A 22,314-nucleotide genomic window follows, 5' to 3' on the forward strand; every position below is an offset into this window, starting at 1 on the left:
ATTCTAATTGTCATTTAAAATGTCTTTGAAGAGAATATATTAAAATTTAACCGAGAAACAAATGATTATTGTCTTTGCAGAATATTGTCATGCTCCACACAGTACCATTAAAGGCAGTGGAAATTGCCAAACCTCTTGGAACACGAGTTTCTAGAAACTAAGAAGGTTTGATAATGTCTACTTTTTAAAAAATTTTAATTGAAACATAATTTTACATATTATGGGATATAGTATGACATCATGGATATCCATGATGTACCCAGGAGATCAGGATAATTGGTGTGTGCATCACCAGTAATAGTTATCACTTCTTTGTGTTGAGAACATTCAAAATCCTCTCTACTAGCTATTTTGGAATACACAATTGTCAACCATATTTATCCTACTGTACTATATAGAATATTCGAAGTTATTCCTTCTATCCAACTGCATCCCTATACCTGTTAAATAATGCTTATCATTGAATCCCAAAATATAATCATTCTGATTACATCATCCATCCATTGGAAGAAATCCCCAACTGACCCTAAAGAACTGTTTAATGTCCATGAATAGGTAATTCAATTAAAAGGAAAAAATATGAGGGTGATTTTAACCACATGGAACTCTTCATGGGCCTGGAATACTGTGTTACACCTTCAAAGTTGTCTTGATCCCCTGAATGTGCTCAAGAGGAACAGATGATAAAACAGGTCCTGAGGGACCAGGTTGAGTGCTACAGAGGGCTCCAAATAGACTCAGGAGAGTCAAAAAAGGTTAGGCCCAAACCAAACGTGAAGAATGTACAACTACTGGGAGAAAAGAAAGCTCTGTAACTGTATAGGTGCTTCATTTTTTCAGAAAAGCTGTTAGTAAGTCCATGATGCAGCTAGCAACTTATGCAGTCTGGTATCAAGGAAAAGTGGGACACATGTAACAGAAGACAGAGATAAATCACCAAATCTCCTAACCTTAGCGTAGAGGATGGAATTTATTTTGTGTTTTTCCCTCTTTGTTCAGTTTTATTATTATCAATATATTCCATCAGATCTGATAACTTAGTTGAAAGCAGACGATTTTAGTGGCTACTAAGATAAAAAAAAACCAAAAACCTTCCAATTAAACTAATTAAAATGCCTTCTTATCGTCTAGGCTTTTAATTTTATACTTACTGAAATGATTTCTTAAAACTTGTTTTCATAGACTTCTGTGTATCCACAAAAAGAAAAATATTAGCAAAAATGTCATTAAGGTAATATAAAAATTCTTCTCATTAAAGATCCCCAAAGGCCTTTACAAGTGCATCATGAAAATGTCATACCTGTGTACTCTGGATAGTATTGCCACAGATTGAAGAGACTCCCTGTGAGCCAGCTTCAAACAGCTTTAGAATCACAGTGAGTGGGTGGCTCCCCAAGTGGAGAGGAGGCAAGGCCTGTCTCCTCCAAGATGGCCCAAAGTCTCCACTCAAGAAATATTACTGCCCACTCCTTATCCTGCAAGTCTGGGGACATCCAAGCTTCTCTCATAGAAGTCATTCTCCCATCTGGCATACCAGTTTTCAGACATGGTACATTTACCAAAATAATATTACTGGGTTTGGGGGTTTTGCTTTTATGATTTTGAAAGGTTTCCTTGTTTATTGTAAATTCAGGAAAGTAAGAACAAAATGTAAATTAAAAAGTAAGTGTCCCAGCATTTCATCACTGTTAGAAATTCGATATTATTCCCTCCAGTCTTTTTGTGTATTGATTAAGCAAATATTGCTCATATATTATTTGTTACTGTTTTCACTTGATATTTCACAAAGCCAAAACAATTCTACTAAAAATTTTAATGAATTCAGCAGGAATCACTTTTATACACAAAAGTAATTGATTTTTATATTTTTCCACATCATTTTATTGACAAATAATGGGTATCTTAAATGTAATTTGAAAAAGTGTGCCATTATTCACTGTGGAATTTTCCAAAGGGGCCAATCACCAGTTGGCCAGTGTTGATGCTGGTACTTCCTTGATATTTCTAGAAAACATCAGAACACACAGTCATTCTTCAAATTTCTTCTTGGTTTGTTCTGTTAAATATCAAGAGGTTACGGTTAGTGGTCCAGGCATGAATGAATGAAATTTAAACCCCTCAATTCTATTTCTGTCTTTCAGCACAGTGACTTTTCCTTTCAATGCACAATCATAGTGAACTTTTTTTGAAAGATAAAAGAAATGGCAATTAAACCACAACACATGTAGTAACAACAATGAACATAACATAATTGAAGTGGTAACAATATAAATAACCAAGAAAAGTTTGCATAAGCTGAGGCAATGACAATACTGTCACTGCTGTCTCCTGAGAAATTATTCAATGCCTTTGATAATAAGATGCATCCTGATTTGAATTTTTGAAAAAAAAGCTATCTTAAAAATCAATGAGCATCATTTTGTAAGGAAATATAAAGGACATGATGAATTAATACCACAGGGATCCAATCAGCAAACCCCAGACTGCAGAAAAGCCGGTTGCTTCATCAAATAAATTTTAAAAGAGCAGAAAGAAAAAATAGATTAAAAAATGACTTTCAAGGCATTTTGAAATATAGCAATCTCAATGAACTGTGATATTCACACTTAAAATCTTGAGTAGTGATTAAATACTTGAAAATATCTGAGAATTATTATTAAATTTCAGGTGTAATAGTGATATTGTGGTTATGCATTTTTTTTAAAGCATCCTTAACTTTTAGGGTTATGTGTTGAAATATATAGAGAACAGAAGACATGAAATCTGAAAATTACCTCAAAATAGTGCTGGAGGATAGAAGTACACGGAGGTGTGGTGAACAGGCTTCTAGAAAGGCCCCCAATGAACCTCCTGGTATGTAATCCCCTCCACTTGAATGTGGGCTGGGCCTAGTGACTTTTTTCCTAAGGACTAGAATACTCCAAGGAGAACAGGATGCCACTTCCGCAACACTGTGACATCCCTTCTCTCTCTCACTGTTTCTTGTTCTCTTTCTGGGTGGGGCCCTGGTGAAGCAAGCTGCCATGATTTAGATGCTCTGTGGAGTTGCCCAGATGGAAAGAGACAGGGTGAGCTTCTGGGCAGCAGCTCATGAGGAACTGAGTGCTGTCCATAACCACTCGCGTAAGCTAGGCGATGTATCCTGCCCACGTGAGTCTTGAGATGTCCCCAGAACCAGGGCATCAGATGAGTCCAAGGCAGAGACCAAATCCACAGAAACTGTGAGATAACATGCTGTTTCAAACTGCTAAATTTTAGAATAATTCGTTTTTTCCCAATAAATAACAAACACAATATGAGACAAGAAGGGCCACAGTTTGATGACTCTTGGGGCTGGATGCCAAGTACATGGGAGTTCATTTACTATTCGTTCCACTCTGTATATGTGTGAAATTCTTCCATGATAAAGAGTTCTTAAAAAGGAACCAGTGAACTGTGGTAGCAACGATTCACTACCCCTCCTATCCTCTACTGTTTAATAGTAGTGGTTATTTTCTTTATGAATAAGGGTCGCCTACATCTCCTGTTTTAGTGTTTCTGACTCTGGTTGGTTAAGAGGGCTCCCTAAGTTAGGAAACATTTATTGAGTATCGACTAATGAGGAAATGGCCTGATGCACAGATTGAAGGGGAAAAAAATAAAACACTAAAAGACCCTTCTAAGATTACTTTTATATTCAATTTGGGGAATGGCAAGAGAACAAATTAAGATGAACTAAAGAGATGATTAACAGGACGTGCATATAAAGAAGCAGGAGGGAGCTCTGGCACTAGGCTAAGAAAACATAGAGGAGGGCAAATTTGTTAGTTCATTTTCCAGGCTGTGGATTCCTTGGTGTTTCTGTTTTCGTTTAGTTTTATTTTGTTCAATCTTCTTGAATTTTGGCTATTTCGCTAGTTTTTAAACCTCTACTGGCAGAGCAAGACAGAGAAAAATGTAATGAAGTAGTCAGATATTTCTCCTTGTCAACACATGTAGAAAATGTTAGAGATCATGGAAACAAATAGCAAAAATTAAACATTGAGTTAATTAACGCAAAATGAATATTGAGTGGGGATTTGGGTTCCTACTGAGCATGCAGCTTGCCAATACATTATAGGTCTAAGTTTATAAGGTCACAGCTCGATAAAATTTAACAAGTGTTTTAGAAGAGAGATAAAATGTTTTTTATCAAACCCACACGTAATTTTCTTATCTTCTTTTGACAGGGATAATTTTAAATTAGCTATTTGCCACTTTGTTCTCACAAAACGATTATAGGATGTGACTCACGGAGGCCTAAATTAAGTGAAAGTGCTAGAAAGAAATCTGCTAAGCATTGGCTGTGGAAGACCAGTGAGAGTTCGTCCAGGGGAGAAGGTTTCTTCCTATTGTGATCCGGTCCACAGAGGGAGAAATCGTATAAGCAGTTCAACAGACAGACTCGGAGTGGTACCACCTGGGCTTAAATACTCTGCCACTTGCTAAGGGTACAAGCTCAGGAAAGCACCCTAAATGTTCTAGGCTTCAGTGTACTTATCTGACAAGAGTCTGATGAACATGCAGTTAATATCCACATTTGTTAAGGATCAAAAGTGAGTGGCCTCGCACAGGGCTAAATCACTTAATAAATAAGAGCCACTGTCTCTCTCTCCTATTATTGTTGTTATTACCAAAACCAACAGTAGATGATACTATACCCTGGGCTACCTGAACCTGTACTCGGGATATATGAATGTGATTATGGTCCAGAGACCAACACACCTCCCACTCATTTTTAGTTGACATTTTGATGTTAAAATGGGAGGTAAACTGAGGAGGGTGTGTTTATGCATAGAATTTGCTTTTTATGATACTGCAGTACACCATGCTTCTAGAATTCTAGTATCCCCCTAACCCAGTGGAGGCAATTTTGCCCCACAGTAGACCCCAGGGGACATCTGGCAATTTGATACAGCGGGAGACATTTTGATTGTCATGACTGTAGTAGTGCTGCTTGGATCTAGTGGTAGAGACCAGGGAAGTTGTTAAACCTCGCAAAATGCACAGGACGTCCCCCAAAACAAAGAGTTTTCCAATCCAAAACAGCAACAGTGCCAAGATTGAGAACCTCTGCCCTAGCAAAAGCCAAGAACAGAATTCAGTCCTTTTAATTGGCTTTTAAAGTTTTTGGCAAGTGTTTAACAATAACCCAAACTACTTTTAAGCTCTTATACTTTCATTGGATGGTCCTACTCATGATTCCTTAATCAGTCTGAGCGAGATTTTCAGAGGGTCTCTTTCGGATGCTCTGAACTAAAACACACTTGACTTTGAAGAGAAAGAGGGAAACAATGGGTTTTACCAAGAGTAAACAAAAACCTCAGATGACTCTTCAGTGCTATGACCTGAAATATTGACATACAGTATACAGATCATACATGTGTAGCCCATAAGTACACATGATGCACCACTTCAAACTTCCTTATCCCTAGAGCTTGTGGCTCACTTGGTGCAACCCTACTGAAAGCTAAGGATGGGTAGGAGAAGGGAGAAATTGAGCTCATCTGCTATCTCTTCAGTAGCTCTCATCTTCCAACCAGTCCTCCTTTCCACTCCAGTCAAAACACTCTTACAGTCTCTGTGGATATTTCCATACTGAAAACCAACAGGAGAACGCCACCACCATCAGCTACCACAGGTCTCACAACACCTATTATTTGAAGAGTTTGAAACCGGAAATCTTATTTTTTCCACACTGAAAATATTTGAATGGGCTGTCAAAAAGGCTCTCAGAAATGCACCCGTCCAACAGCAACAAACCCTGTGCAAACAAATCAAGTGGTGCAGAAATCCTTTGCCCGAGATGATAGGGGAGGCCTGCGTGCTGACACTGTGGGCGAGCCAAGTTTTCATGTACTTGGATGGCTGACCTCCAACTTCTGACATATTCATTATATTCCAGCATGTCGGCTGCAGATTGCATTGAAGTGATGACAGCTACAGGACAGCCAACGAGGAATATGGCCATTCTGGCAACAGGTGGCCTTTCACTTGTACTGGGAAAGTTAATCTAGTTTATCATCAAAGTATATTATGTTCAAGGAGTGTCATGTTTTGAGAGCACTAGTGACAGATCAAATAGAGAAAGCATTCTTCCGTGGAACCTGACATTTGGGGGAGACCAACCCTTTCAAACCACTTCATTGTTTATGCTTGATTCAGGCCTGTTAAGCTACTCAGTTGCTTCAAGGTTTACATTCCAGGTTCCAAATGATGGTTTGTGGCCGCCATCAAAGACTGATGGAAGTATCCATAATCTCACTTTCAACAGTCAACTATCTCTATTGCAAGGAATTTTCAATAGTCGTCATTTGTCAGCAGAAGAATATATTGAAGAAAAAGCCAGCAACAACAGAATGCTCATATTTGTACAAACTGTCACATTCCCCAATGAATTTTTAAGTTATAGATGTTCAATCCGACTTTGCATACCTCCATTCAAAATAATTCTTTAAAAAATAATCAATGAAATTAAATCATATTCAAGAAACAATGGAAGGAAAATGACCCCTGGATGTTACTGACTTCTCTTTGGGTTTAACCTTGGATTTTGGCAAGAAATCCCTCTCCAATCTTTCTTACATTCCCCTAAAGCCTGAGATAAATGACACTAGATGGTAATATTTATTCAATCATCTCATTGCATGGCTGCCTTCCAAGTTGGAAGGTTATGTTTTGCTGCACTTTGGACTTCATTTGAAGAACTCATAATACTTCTAAAACATAAGGAGGCAAACAAAATACCCATGTGCCTTGGAGAAAGTAATTTTCATTTGTTTGAAAGTTGTCTAGCCTATTGGCTCACTCTTTATAGTCTTGGTGTAGGAGGAATGGAGAAGTGTTGTTGATATTTTCATTCCTGTGTGAACTCCCTTTTGCCTAGTGACAATCCAAGACACTGAATCTCTAAAAGTATATTTATCTCTCTATAGTACAACCACTTTTCTGCACTTGAAAAGGTAGCAACAGTCCCCCACACATACAGAAAGAGCGCCACCTATTCTCAATACTTCTCTCTAGTTCTTGGGATCTGTTGGAAAATCTAAGACTAGATATCAGGCAACTCTTCCCAGGTCCTGATGATTCTGAAGCATTAACCTTCCTCCCAGCAATTCCTCAAGTGCCTCTTTAGGTGCAGGTCAAATTGAAATCCTGCAGGCCCACAATCTCAAATCACACAGTTACCGGAAACTACCGAGAAAAGGCAAGGACACGAGGGTGACATAATTTAATATTGTTTTATAACTGCTTCATTCACTTTTTGCTTAAAATATATACTAATCACTTAGAAGCTCGTTTAAAGAATTGTTTACATAGGAGTTAGTTTTCTCTATATAGTAATATACTAATCCTCTCTATATATTAATCCTCATAAAAACCCCATGGGGCATATGCGTCATTATACCCATTTTATAAATGAGAGGTTATATGACTTCCCAAGGCTATAGAACTAGTAAGTGGCAGGCCAGGTTTGAATATAGTTTTATCTGAGTTCATGATATTAACCACCATGTTATACTATTTCCATCAATAGCACACTAGCAATGTAGTAATATCTAAAACTTAATGAGCCCATCTGGCCACTGTTCATGATAAATTTAATACTTACTGCAACCACAATACAATTATCAGCCCATTTTACACATAAGAAAACAGAGTTAGGAAAGCTGGCTGATCACTTGCCCAGAAACTCACAGCCAGCAATTATGAAGCTTAGACTGGATATCATAAAGGGATGATATGAAAAATTATTCCTTTCTGAAGTTTCAATAGTTTAAAAAAATCGGGCTGGAAACATTGGGGACATTTTTGGAAGCATGATCTTTACTATCCCTAGAAATGGAGAGTAAAGCTGCAATTCTGGTTTTCTGCCTGTCCTCAGACTTTGAAAGTCTTGTCCCTAAAGAACTTGGATATTAACTCCATTAAGTTAATAAGACTCTGAATCTTTAAAAATATCCAGAGCTAATTCACTTATGTTAGGAAAGTCAAAAAATTGAAGCCTTTCACAAAGATAAAATTACACTGCCTTTTAGAATCCCAATGTTTCTAACTCTTTTTTTTTTTTTTTTTACATTAGAAATGTAAGATGTGGGCTTTAGAAAATGTGATACCAAGAAATAAATCATACTAACAAATGTCATTGTTTTATCAGGAAGCATACAAATCTTCCAGGAACAAAATAACACAAATTAAACAACAGAATAAAATATTAAGTTTAAAGATCGCACATATGCTGGAATATTATGCAGTCATTTAAAATTATATTTATGCCAGGCATGGTGGTGCACATCTATCATCCCAGCGATTCAGGAGGCTGAGACGGGAAGATCACAAGTTCAAGGCCAGCCTCAGCAACCTAAAGAGGTCCTAAGAAATTTAGTGAGACTTTGTCTCAAAATAAAAAATAAAAAGTGCTGGGGATGTAGCTCAGTGGTAAATTGCCCCTGGGTTAAATTTTTAGTCCCCCCCCCATTAAAATACATTTATAAAGATTTTTATGGCTTGAGATTATATTCATTTAAGTTATAAGGAAAGTAGAATGTAGGTCTACATACTGAATATAATTAAAATCTCAAACTATTAATTTAGTAATTTACATGCATAGATATTTCAAGTAGGAAATGTACCAATGTTCACAAAGGATTCCCTTGATTTTAGGATTACAAGTGATGTTTACTTTCTACTTTTCACTCTTTGTATTTTGCAAATTTCCTGCAATACAGCTTATTACTTTCATAGTCAGGAAAAACTAAAGTAATCATAAAACTATTGAATACCAGTTGCATTCTGCATGGGTCCTTATCTCAGGCATTGTGCTTTCGCAGCCCAAGGCCCAGTCATCCTAGAGGCAGGTTTATAAACTGGACTGAACCCATTTGGAGGATTGTTTAACGGGGGAATGACACAGCATAAAGGAACAATAAAAATCATTGTCCAAAGAGCCAGTGAAACAAATAAAGTCAATCCATTGATGTGGCAGAGTCATATAAGGGAACCCAATAGTTTCTGCCCTATGGAGCAAAGTCTCCAGTCTGGGAGATCTGAAGCAAAAGAGGATTGCTGAAACAGAGTTAAGAGTAAGTTCAGAAAGTCTCAGACATCACAGGAAGTAGAGTTTCCCTTCATGGGTTGCGGGCTCATGTTTCCGAGATGTTCACAATAACTTAAAGCAAACACGCAAGACTGGACCTGCTCATGTCTTATTTTCCTAACACAACCAAAGAAGGCAGTTACACAGCAGGGAAATACAAGTCTTTGACACCTACAGCAGGATTACTCAAGGAACCACCCTTTTCCTGTGGTAACACTAAAATTCAGGACAACTTCAGCATCCCAGGAAATGCCCAGGCACTTAGGTCTCAGCCAGAACAAGATTGGCAGACCCAATAGCCACAGCTACTTTCAGAAAGTTAAGCAAAAGCAGAATTGTGGACAATTTAACAAAAAAAAGAAAATCTTAAGAAACTTAGAGATTTTAAGAAATAAGTCACTCTTAAGTAAATTATCCAGGTTACAGGGAACCTTGAGAAGTTCCTAGACAGAGACGAAATTAGCAAAGTTCAAGGGAATTCCTGGTCAAGAACCAGGCATGATGTAATGATTATCCCACCTGCAAGGTAACAAGAGACATTGAGCTTGTCCAGATATAGCTGCTGTCAGAACTACTGCTGTCTATAAAGTTTTTTCCTTTCTAGCCAAACTATCTTTCTTTTAGTTATTTTTTAGTTTTGTTATTCAATTATATATTGCATATATTCTGGTTAAAGTATGTGGACTACTGATTATCAATTTTTTGATATTTGATAAATTATTTTATGGCCCAGGATATGGACAGATTTTATAAAATGTTATATTCATGCTTTAAAAAACATGGTTTGCAGGAATCTACACATTTCCAATTCATAAAACTTATTAAATGAGCCATTCAAATCTTTTATACTCCAGTTTTTTTTTTTGTTTGTTTGTTTGTTTGTTTGTTTTTTTGCTTGATCAATTCATTAATGGGAAAAGTACATTACAATCCTTACTAGGACTATTAAATCACCCTCTCCTCCTTGAAATTGTATCATTTTTCTTTCAGTATTCTATGTCCAAATTCTAAATTTCCTACCCATACATGTTCCTTCTATGTTTTCCCCCCTGTCAATTACTGACAACTCAACTCATATTTTCCCAGTTCGCAAATGAGAAAGCAGGGTAATTTCTTCCTTCTTCTTATCTCACACCAAATCCCATGGATTCCATTTTGAAATCTGCTCGGAATCTGATTCCTTCTTGTCGCCTCTGGTGATCAAAATCACTGTCATCCCTCATCTGGACTATTTCTATAGCAAGCTTCTTTTCTTGCCCTCTGAACAATCAGAAGCCTACATCAAGCCCATGTGAGCTGTTGAAAACACAAGTCATATCATGTTACACCTTTGCCCACAGGCCTCCCATCTCACTCTGAAAAATATCCAGAACTGCTACCACAGCTAACAAGATTTACACAATCTGATCCACTACTCCCCTTCTGAAATGATTTCTCACCTCTCTCTTTATCACACACTCCAGTGCCATTACACTGGCTCACTATTCCATGAACATATTTAGCACAATTAGAATAAAAGATAGCAGGAATTTTTGTCAGTTTTGTTCATCAATGTGTTCCCTGCACTTGGTACATGGTTTGACGGAGAATATCCTTCAATTAGTATTAAATAAATGAGTGAGTGAAATTTGGGTGACTCTATTATAAATAAATATGATTTAGAATTCTTGGTAAATTATAGGATAGACTTGCAAGCCTCCTTTCTGTGGTAGATCCTGAATGAACTTCAACAACAAGCAGGTGCTAATTTTACCACAACAAATTTAATCTGTGATTCTCACAGCTTCCAAGACTGTACATACCTGACCCAGGGATATCCACATGGAAAATGAAACTGAACCCTTATCTCACACCATATGCAAAAATCAACTCAAAATGGCTTAAAGATTTAGACATAAGACCTGAAATAATAAAACTGCTAGAAGAAAACACAAAGTAAAAACTATACAATATTTTTTCTGGGCAATGTGTTTTTTGTTGTCCTTGTTGTTGTTCCTTTTGTTCTGTTTGTGATTTTGTTTTTTTTTTTTTTTTTTTTTTTTTAGATTTGACCCAAAAGCATAGGCAGCAAATGGAAGGATATACAAATGGGATTACTTCAAATAAAAAAATTTGCACATCAAAAGAAATAATTATCATAGTGGAGAGATAACCTACTAATTGGGAGAATATATTTGCAAGCCATACATCTGATAAGGAACTAATAGAAAATATATGAGAAACTCATATAATGCTATAGAAAGAAAACAAATTCAATCAAGAAGCTTGAAAAAATGTTCAGCATAAGGGAGATACAAAAACCACAATGATTTAAACCACAATGAGCTATCACCTCACACCTGTTAGAATGGCTGTCATCAAAAGGACAACACCTGTTAGCAAGGATGTGAAGAAAAGGAGACTCTTATAAACTCTTGGTGGGAATGTAAACTAGTTCTACTATTAGGAAGATAATAATGGAGGCTCCTGGAAAAGCTAAAAATAAAATCACTATAGGATCCATCAGTCCCATTTCTGGGTATTTACCAGAAAGATCTGAAATCAGTATGTGGAAGAAACATCTATACTCTCATTTTCATTGCTGCACTATTCACAGTAGCCAAGTTGTGGAATCCACCTAAGTGCCAATCAAGGATAAAGAAAATGTGCTTTATCACACATAGTAGAATACTATTTTCACACATAGTGAAAATATACTTTTTTCACACATAGTAGAATACTAGTCAGTCCATACAAAGGAAAACATCTGACATTTGCAAACATGAATGGAATTGGAGAGCTTTATTACAAGTAAAATGAGCTAAACACAGATGAGCTATCAAGGCATGTTCAGATGAGCTAATAAAGGCATGTTTTCTCTTACATGTGGCATCTGAAAGAATTACACTCACAGAGCAGAGAGTAGAATATCAGCCATCAAAGACTAGAGGTGGGGTAGGAGGAATATGGAGATGACCAAGAGTACAAAGCCTTAGTTATAGAGGAGGAGTAAGTCTGAATGTTTTTAGATCGATTACACATTGTGCTAAATATTGCTAATAATTGACTACCATGCTTTTAAATTTTTGCTAAAAGAATAAATTTCTATTGTTCTCATACCAAAAAAGAAGTTAAATATTTAAGGCAATGGACACATTAATTAGCTTTAATGATTCCACATTGTATTTAAAAATCACAACACCACTTTCTTTTCCTTTTCTTTGTTTTCACAGTACTTTGGATTGCACTTCAAGAGTTCTGCCACTGAGCAACATCCCCACCCTTTTATTGTTTACTTTATTGTTTATTTGGAAGCAAGTTCTTACTAAGTTGCTGAAGTTGGCCTCAAACTTACAAACCTCCTGCCTCAGCCTCCCAAGTCTTTGGGATTACAGGTGTGTGCCATCATGCCCAGTCATACTGCAACCTTATACCTCATAAATATACATAACTATAATTTGCCAATATGTTAAGTAAATAAAAAATTGAAAATAAACTGAGCATGCAATCTAAAAGAAATTATTTAAAAAAATAATTTTTCCAGTACCACAAAATTAAATAAATAAATAATTTCTGGTGAAATAAAAATATTAATCATCTTATAGAGATCCCTTCATCCCTAAAGATGATATCCATTTTGTCTGGATTAAATATAGGTATGCGGGCTAACTCTGAGCTAATTTTCTGTGATGTTGTCTTTTTTCATTCCTTTCCATTCAGCCTTCCCATATTCTTATTTTTTAAATGTCATTTTTAAAAATACACACCTAATTTGATATTTTCTTCATGCAATCAGAAAAGTCACTGACTTTTAACTTTCAAGCTTAGATCATCGTTGTTTATTTCTTGTCTTGTTTGTTTTAATTTCTGATTTTGTTCTTTATTTGTGTGATGCTTGTTTGGACTGTCTTTTACTGGTTCTTTTAAGAAGCTTGCAGACCAAGTGTTGTGCCCCTCTAGACGATACCCTTTCTGGTTGCTTTTAAGATTGTTGGTTTGAAGTTGATGTCTTTCTGTATTTCACATGGTTCACTATGAAGTAGAGTAGTGTGGATTGTTAATTATAATCATTTCAAAGTTATTTATCTTAAAGTGTCATTTTGTTAATTTTATTCCCTCAAAATCTTGAAGGTTTTTAATTCAGTTTTTTGCTGAATCTGCTAATTCTTAATTTTGGTGAGTTCTTTCCTTGTATGTTTTATAGTTTGGGAATATAAATTCATGTTCAGCAGGACTTTTTAAGTGGGATAATTGAGGAGATGGGTTGATGCCATCCCTTTGCAAATATTTTATGCTTACTTTTGTTAGGCCACCAAAATATATTCCCAAACAGATCAATTTTTAATCATAAATTCTTGGTGACAGATTACTAATTATTCAAGTAGTATAATAAACCCATGTGAAGAGAGACTCCTAATTATGAAACCTCACTTTTTCTTCCATCCAGAATCCAAGTTAGAAAGATAAATACAAATTTTCTTGCCCTGGACTGGTGGATAGCTCAGTGATTTGGTGTTCCTCCCTTTAAGTTTGTTTGTTCCCCTGATAAAGCTCTCTTTAGGGTATTTCCTGTTAGACTCCTAGATGAGATTTGGAGCAAAGTCAGTTTCTCTTTCAATTCCTCTTCTTACATAGACTACCTTCAGCTCCTGTTTTCTTCTTAGCAGTCATTAAAATACAGGACCATATTTTCAAACCCAGTGCCCCACTGTCCTCCCAGAGCAGATGAGATGAACCATCCACACTCCGCTCAGTGCTCTCAGTTGCCTCTGTACCTTTGGTCTCCAGAATTTCTTTGACTTTCTCGAATGTTCAGTTTTCCATTTAGAAATGTGTTTTGTTATTTTTTTTGGTCAAGCAGTTCCAGCTGTTTAATCAGTCAAAATTTGTTGTTGTTTTTATGTCATCTAATTTGCCAGAAATTGAAATCCCAGTCAACTATCTCTAAAATCTAGTATTTTATTTCCCTTCACACATTTTTGCTACTCAAGCTCAGGCACACTTTCACATGGAATTTCCTTTCAATATTATTAGAAATGTCCTCATTCTTTATGGTTGGAGTCCGTACAGTCCAGTTCTGCCTTGATTTGGCTCTGTGTCTTGTTGGGATATTTTTCTGATTCTTCCAAGCCAATCTCCTTTTCCTGTTGTTCTTCTTTCATAGGTGTCAATTTTTAAATGAGCTGAAGTATCTCTCCACCTGTCCTTTTTATCTTTCATAGACATTTTCCCCAATATATCACCAGTATGTCTTGGTCTTGCCATCTGCTTCATTCAAATCAGCATGCTCAGTGAAAACGAACTTTGTCTTTTATGGTTGTATATTCTTTTTTTTACTTTTATTTTTATTTAGCTTTTAATTTTTTACACACTGCATTTTGATTCATTGTACACAAATGGGGTACATAATTTTGTTTTATGGTTGTACACAATGCAGATTCATATCATTCGTGTAATCATACATGTACATAGGGTAATGATGTCTGTCTCATTCCACCATTTTTCATACCCACCTCCCTCTCATTTTCTTCTACATATTCTAAAGTTCCCCCATTATTCTCTCATTCCCCACCCACACCCCCATTATATATTGTCCTCCACTTATCAGGGAAAGCATTCGGCCTTTGGTTTTTTTGGGCTTGGCTTATTTCACTTAGCATGATATTCTCCAATTCCATCCATTTATTTGCAAATGCCATAATATTATTCTTCTTTATGGCTAAATAGTATTCCATCGTGCATATATACCAGAGCTTCTTTATCCATCCATCTGTTGAAGGGCATCTAGGTTGGTTCCACAATCTAGCTATTGTGAACTGAGCTGCTATAAACATTGATGTGGATGCGTTACTGTAGTTTGCTGATTTTAGGTCCTTTGGGTATAAACCAGGGAGTGGAATAACTGGGTCAAAATGTGGGTCCATTCCAAGTTTTCTTAGGATTCTCCATACTGCTTTCCAGAGCAGCTGCACCAATTTGCAACTGCACCAGCAATGTAAAAGTGTGCCTTTTTCCCCACATCCACGCCAACATCTATTATTGATTGTGTTCTTGATAAAAGCCATTCTAATTGGAGTAAGATGAAATCTTAGAGTTGTTTTAATTTGCATTTCTATAATGACTAGAGATGTTGACCACTTTTTCATATATTTATTAATCACCTATGTGTCTTCTGTAAAGTGTCTGTCCAGTTCCTTGACCCATTTATTGATTGGGTTCTTTGTATTTTTGTTTTAAAGTTTTGTAAATTCTTTATAAATTTTGGAGATAAGTGCTCCATCTGAAGCGTGTGTGGAAAAGATTTTCTCCCACTCTGTAGGATCTCTCTTCACATTCTTAATTGTATCCTTTGCTGAGAAAAAGTTTTTTAGTTTGAGTCCATACCATTTATTGATTCTTGCTTTGATTTCTTGTGCTTTGGGAGTCTTGTTGAGGAAGTCTGATCCTAAGCCAACATGATGAAGATTCAGACCTACTTTGTCTTCTATTAGGTGCAGGATCTCTGGTCCAATTCCTATGTCTTTGATCCATTTTGAGTTGAGTTTTGTGCAAGGTGAGAGGTAGAGGTTTAATTTCATTTTACTGCATATGGATTTCCAGTTTTCCCAATACCATTTTTTGAACAGGCTATCTTTTCACCATTGTATGTTTTTGACTCCGTTGTCTAGTATGAGGTGACTGTATTTATGTGGTTTTGTCTCTGTGTCCTCTATTCTGTACCATTGGTCTGCCTGTCTATTTTGGTGCCAGTACCATGCTGCTTTTGTTACTATTGCTCTGTAGTATAGTTTAATGTCTGGTATTGTGTGTGATACCTCCAGTTTCACTTTTTCTATTCAGGATTGTTTTGGCTATTTGAGGTCTCTTATTCTTCCAGATGAAGTTCATGATTACTTTCTCTATTTCTATGAGGAATGTCAATGGGATTTTAATTAGAATTGCATTGAATTTGTATAGTGCCTTTGGTAAAATGGTCATTTGACAATGTTAATTCAGCCTATCCAAGAACATAGGAGATCTTTCCATCTTCTAAGGTTTTCTTCAATTTCTTTCTTTAATGTTCTGTAGTTTTCATTGTAGAGGTCTTTCACCTCTTTTGTTAGATTAATTCCCAAGTATTTTTTTTTTTTTTGAGGCTACTGTGAATGGAGTGGTTTTTCTAATTTATCTTTCAGAGGACTCATCACTTATGAATAGGAATGCATTAGACTTACACGTATTGATTTTATATCCTGCTACTTTGCTGAATTCATTTATTAGTTCTAGAAGTTTTCTAGTGGAGTTTTTTTTTGGATCTTCTAAATATAGAATCATGTCATCAGCAAATAGGGCAGCTTTAGTTCTTCTTTTTCTATTTGTATCCCTTTAATTTCTTTGGTCTGTCTAATTGCTCTGGCAAGTGTTTCAAGGACGATGTTGAATAGAAGTGGTGAAAGAGGACATCCCTGTCTTGTTACAGTTTTTAGAGGAAATGTTTTCAGTTTTTCTCCATTAAGAATGATGTTGGCCATGGGCTTAGCATAGATAGTATTTACAATGTTGAGGTATGTTCCTACTTATTCCTATTTTTTCTAGTGTTTTAAGTATAAAGGGGTGCTGTATTTTATCAAATGCTTTCTCAGCATCAATTGAAATAATCGTGTGATTCTTAACTTTAAGTCTATTGATGTGGTGAGTTACATTTATTGATTTCCAGATGTTGAACCAACCTTGCATTCCTGGGATAAACCCCACTTGATCACGGTGCACTATCTTTTAAATATATTTTTATATGCGATTTGCCAGTATTTTGTTAAGGATTTTTGCATCTATGTTCATCAGGGATATTGGTCTAAAGTTTTATTTCTTTGATGTGTCTTTGTCTGGTTTTGGTATCAGAGTGATGCTAGCCTCATAGAATGAATTTGAAAGGGTTCCCTCCTTTTCTATTTCCTGAAATACTTCCCATACGGATCTCAGCAGATTTCTCAGCCCAGACTCTAAAAGCAAGAAGGGCCTGGAACAATATATTTCAAGCTCTGAAAGAACATGGATGCCAACCAAGAATACTATACCCAGCAAAACTAACCTTCAGATTTGACAATGAAATAAAATTTTTCCATGATAAACAAAAGTTAAAAGAATTTACAAATAGAAAGCCTGCCCTACAAAACATTCTCAGCAAAATATTTCATGAGGAGTAAGTGAAAAACAACAATACAAGTCAGCAAAGGGCGGAACTACCCTAAAGAAAAAGCCAATCAAAGGACAAGTAAAAAACCAAAAATAAGCCAAAATGAGCAGGAATACAAATCATATCTCAATAATAACCTTGAATGTCAATGGCCTAAATTCAACAATCAAAAGACAAAGACTAGCAGATTGGATTAAAAAGAAAGACCCAACAATATGCTGCTTTTAAGAGATTCATCTCATAGAAAAAGACATCTACAGACTAAAGGTGAAAGGATGGGGAAAAACATACCATGTACATGAACCCAGTAAAAAAGCAGGGGTCTCCATTCTCATATCAAATAAAGTGGACTTCAAACCTAAGTTAGTCAGAAGGGATAAAAAAGGACATTTCATACTGCTTAAGGGAATCATAAAACAGCAAGATATAACACTTTTAAATGTTTACACCCCAAACAATGGAGCATGTACGTATATCAAACTAACTCTTCTCAATTTTAAGAATCAAATAGACCAAAACACATTCATAGTGGGGGACTTTAACACACCGCTTTCACCACTAGATAGATCCTCCAAACAAAAAACAAACAAAGAAACTATAGAACTAAATAATACAATCAATGATATAGACCTAATGGATATTTACAGAGTATTTCATCCATCATCAAGTGAATATACTTTCTTCTCAGCAGCTCATGGATCCTTCTCCAAAATAGACCATATGCTATGCCACAAAAAAGCCATTAGTAAATACAAAAAAATAGAGATCCGACCCTGTATCCTATCAAACCATAATGGAGTGCAATTAGAAATGAACGATAAAATAACAAACAAAAACTACTCATATACCTGGAAACTAAATAATATGCTACTGAATGATGCAATGATAACAGAAGACATCAGGGAAGAAATAAAAATATTCTTAGACATAAACGAGAACAATGACACAACATATCAAAACCTCTGACACACTATGAAAGCAGTACTAAGAGGAAAGTTCATTGCATTGAGCTCATACATTAAAAAGATAAAAAGTCAACAGCTAAATGACCTAATATTACACTTCAAAGCCCTAGGAAAAAAAGAACAGATCAATAACAAAAATAGAAGAAGACAAGAAATAATTAAAATCAGAGCCGAAATCAATGAAATTGAAACAAGAGAAACGATTCAAAAAATTGACAAAACAAAAAGTCGGTTCTTTAAAAAATAAACAAAATTGATAAACCCCTAGCCACACTAACGAAGAGAAGGAGAGAAAAAACTCAAATTACTAGAATTCCTAATGAAAATGGAAAGATCACGACAGACACCACTGAAATACATAACATAATTAGAAGCTACTTTGAAAATCTGTATTCCAACAAAATAGAAAATATCGAAAACCTCGATAAATGTTTAGAGATATATGATCCTCCCAAACTGAATCAGGAAGACATACACAATCTAAACAGATCAATTTCAAGCACTGAAATAGAAGAAGCCATCAAAAGCCTATCAACCAAGAAAAGCCCAGGACCAGATGAATTCTCAGCTGAATTCCACAAGACCTTTAAAGAAGTACTGATACTAATACTCCTCAAAGTATTTCAGGTTGTATATTCTTGTCTCATCAGTTTCATGATAGGTGCTTAAGTTCCAATAACTTCTCTGAGTTCTCTATCTCCATGAAGAGACCTGCCATTGTTATTACCATTCACCAAGACTTTATGCTACAAATTCTGATTTAAAGAAACCACAGACAAATCAATGATAAAATGAAAAATAGAAGGTACTCTCACACATGGACACTAAATAATACACAATTGAATAATGAATGGATACCAGAAGAAATCAAAGAGGAAATAAAAAATAAAGATAAATGAGAATACTAATACAACATACTAAAATCTCTGAGACGCTATGAAGGCAATAAGTACTAAGATGAAAGTTCATTGCATTGAGCTTGCTTATTAAAGGAATAAAAAGTCAATAAAAAAGACCTAATATTATACCTCAAGGCCCTAGAAAAAGAAGAACAAATCAATTCCAAAAACAGTAGAAGGCAGGAAATAATTAAAATCAGAACTGAAATTAATGAAATTGAAACAAAAGAAACAAATGAAAAACATCAACAAAACAAAAAGTTGGTTCTTTGAAAAGAATCAATAAAATTGATAAACCACTAGCCACATTAACAAAGAGAAAAAGAAAACCCAAATTACTAAAATACGTGATTAAAAAAGGAAATAGCACAACAGACACAACTGAGATGCAGAAGATAATTAGAAACTATTTTGAAAATTTATACTCCAATAAAATAGAAAATATTGAACACATCAACAAATTTCTAGAGACATATGACCTACCTAAACTGAATCAGGAGGCCACACACTATTTAAACAGAACAATTTTAAGTAATGAAATAGAAAATGCCATCAAAAGCCTACCAATTAAGAAAAGCCCAGGACCAGATGAATTCTCAGCCAAGTTCTCCAAGAACTTCAAAGAAGAATTCACACCAATACTCCTCAAATTATTCCAAGAAATTAAAAAGGAGGAAAACCTTCCAAACTCATTCTATAAGGCTAGTATCACCCTGATATGAAAACCAGACAAAGACACATCAAGGAAAGAAAAATTCAGACCAATATCCCTGATGAACATAGATGCAAAAATTCTCAATAAAATTCTGGCAAATCACATACAAAATCATATTAAAAAGATAGTGCACCATAATCAAATGAGGTTCATCCCAGGGATGCAGGGTTGGTTTAACATATGGAAATCTAACATAATTCATCATATCAACAGACTTAAAAACAAGAATCATATGATCATCTCAATAGATGCAGAAAAAGTATTTCAAAAAATACAGCACCCTTCATGTTCAAAACACTACAAAAACTAGGGATAGTAGGAACAAACCTCAACACCATAAAAGCCATTTACGCTAAACCCAAGGCCAGCATAATACTAATTAGAGAAAAATTGAAAGCATTCCCTCTAAAAGTGGGAATAAGACAAGGATGCCCTCCTTCACCACTTTCATTTGACATTATTCTTGAAATTCTAGCCAGAGCAATTAGATAGAAGAAATTAAATGTATACAAATAGGTAAAGAAGAAATCACACTATCACTATTTCCCAATGACATGATTCTATATTTAGAAGATCCAAAAAATTCCACCAAAAAACTTCTAGAACTAATAAATGAATTGAGCAATGTAGCCAGGTATAAAATCAATACCTATATATCAAACACATTCCTATACATCAGTAATGAATCCATTAAAAGAGAAATTAAGAAAACTGCCCCATTCATAATAGCCTTAGAAACAAAAAACTATGTGGAACTCAATCTAACAAAAGAGGTGAAAGACCTCTAACAATGAAAACTATAGAACACTAAAGAAAGAAATTGAAGAAGACCTTAAGAGATGGAAAGACCTCCCATGCTCCTGGATAGGCAGAATCAATATTGTCAAAATGGCCATACTTCCAAAGGCACTACACAGATTTAATGCAATTCCTATTAAAATCCCAATGACATTCCTCATAGAAATAGAAAAAGCAAAGATGACATTCATCTGGAAGAATTAAAGACCCAGAATAGCCAAAGCAATCCTGGGCATGAAGAGTGATGCAGAAGGTATCAAGATACCAGAACTTAAACTCTACTACAGAGCAATAGTAACAAAAACAGCATGGTATTGGCACCAACACAGACAGGTAGACCGATGGTACAGAACAGAAGACACAGAGACAAATCCACATAAGTACAGTTATCTCACACTAGACAAAGGTGCCTAAAACATACAATGGAGAAGATAGCCTCTTCAAAAACTGGTGCTGGGAAAACTGAAAATCCATAAATCCATATGCAGTAAAATGAAATTAAACCTCTTATCTCTCACCCTGCACAAAACTCAACTCAAAATGGATCAAAGACCTAGGAATTAGACCTGAGACTCTGTGCCAAATGGAAGAAAAAGTAGATTCAAATCTTCATCTTGTTGACTTAGGACCAGACTTCCCTAACAAGACTCCCAGAGCACAAGAAATAAAAGCAAGAATCAATAAATGGGATGGATTCAAACTACAAAGCTTTCTCTCATGGAAGGAAACAATCAATAATGTGAAAAGAGAGCCTACAGAGTGGGAGAAAATCTTTTCCACACACACTTCAGATAGAGCACTAATCTCCAAAATTTATAAAGAATTTACAAAACTTTACACCAAAAATACAAAGAACCCAATCAATAAATGGGCTAAGGAACTGGGCAGACACTTCACAGAAGAAGATATACAGGTGACCAATAAGTATATGAAAAAGTGCTCATCATCTCTAGTAATTAGAGAAATGCAAGTCAAAACCACCCTAACATTTCATCTCACTCCAATTAGAATGGCTATTATCAAGAACACAAGCACTAATAAGTGTTGGCGTGGATGTGGGGAAAGAGGCACATACATACATTGCTGATGGAGTTGCAAATTGGTGCAGCCACTCTAGAAAGAAGTATGGAGATTCTTCAGAAAACTTGGAATGGCCCACCATTTGACTCAGTTCACTCCTCAGTTTATACCCAAAGAATTTAAAATCAGTATACTATAGTAACACAGTCACATCAATGTTTATAGCTGCTCAATTCACAATAGCTGAATTGTGGAAACAACCTATATGCCTTTCAATAGATGAATGGATAAAGAAACTGTGGTATATATACACAATGGAATATCACTCAGTCATAAAAAAGAATAAAATTATGGCATTTGCAGGTAAATGGATGGAGTTAGAAAATATCATGCTAAGTGAGATAAGCCAATCCCCCCAAAATAAATCACTTTCTCTAATAAGTGGATGATGATACATAACAGGGGGGTTGATGGGGGTAAGAGAAGAATGGAGGAACTTTGGATTGTGTAGAGGGAAATGGAGTAGAAGGGGGTGGGGAATGGAAAGGCAGTGGACTGAGACAGACATCATTACCCTATGTACATGTATGATTATATAAATGATGTGAATATACATTGTGTACAACCCTAGAAATGATAAGCTGTACCCC

Source organism: Sciurus vulgaris (assembly GCF_902686455.1).
Source record: "Sciurus vulgaris genome assembly, chromosome: 15".
Lineage (NCBI taxonomy): Eukaryota > Metazoa > Chordata > Mammalia > Rodentia > Sciuridae > Sciurus > Sciurus vulgaris.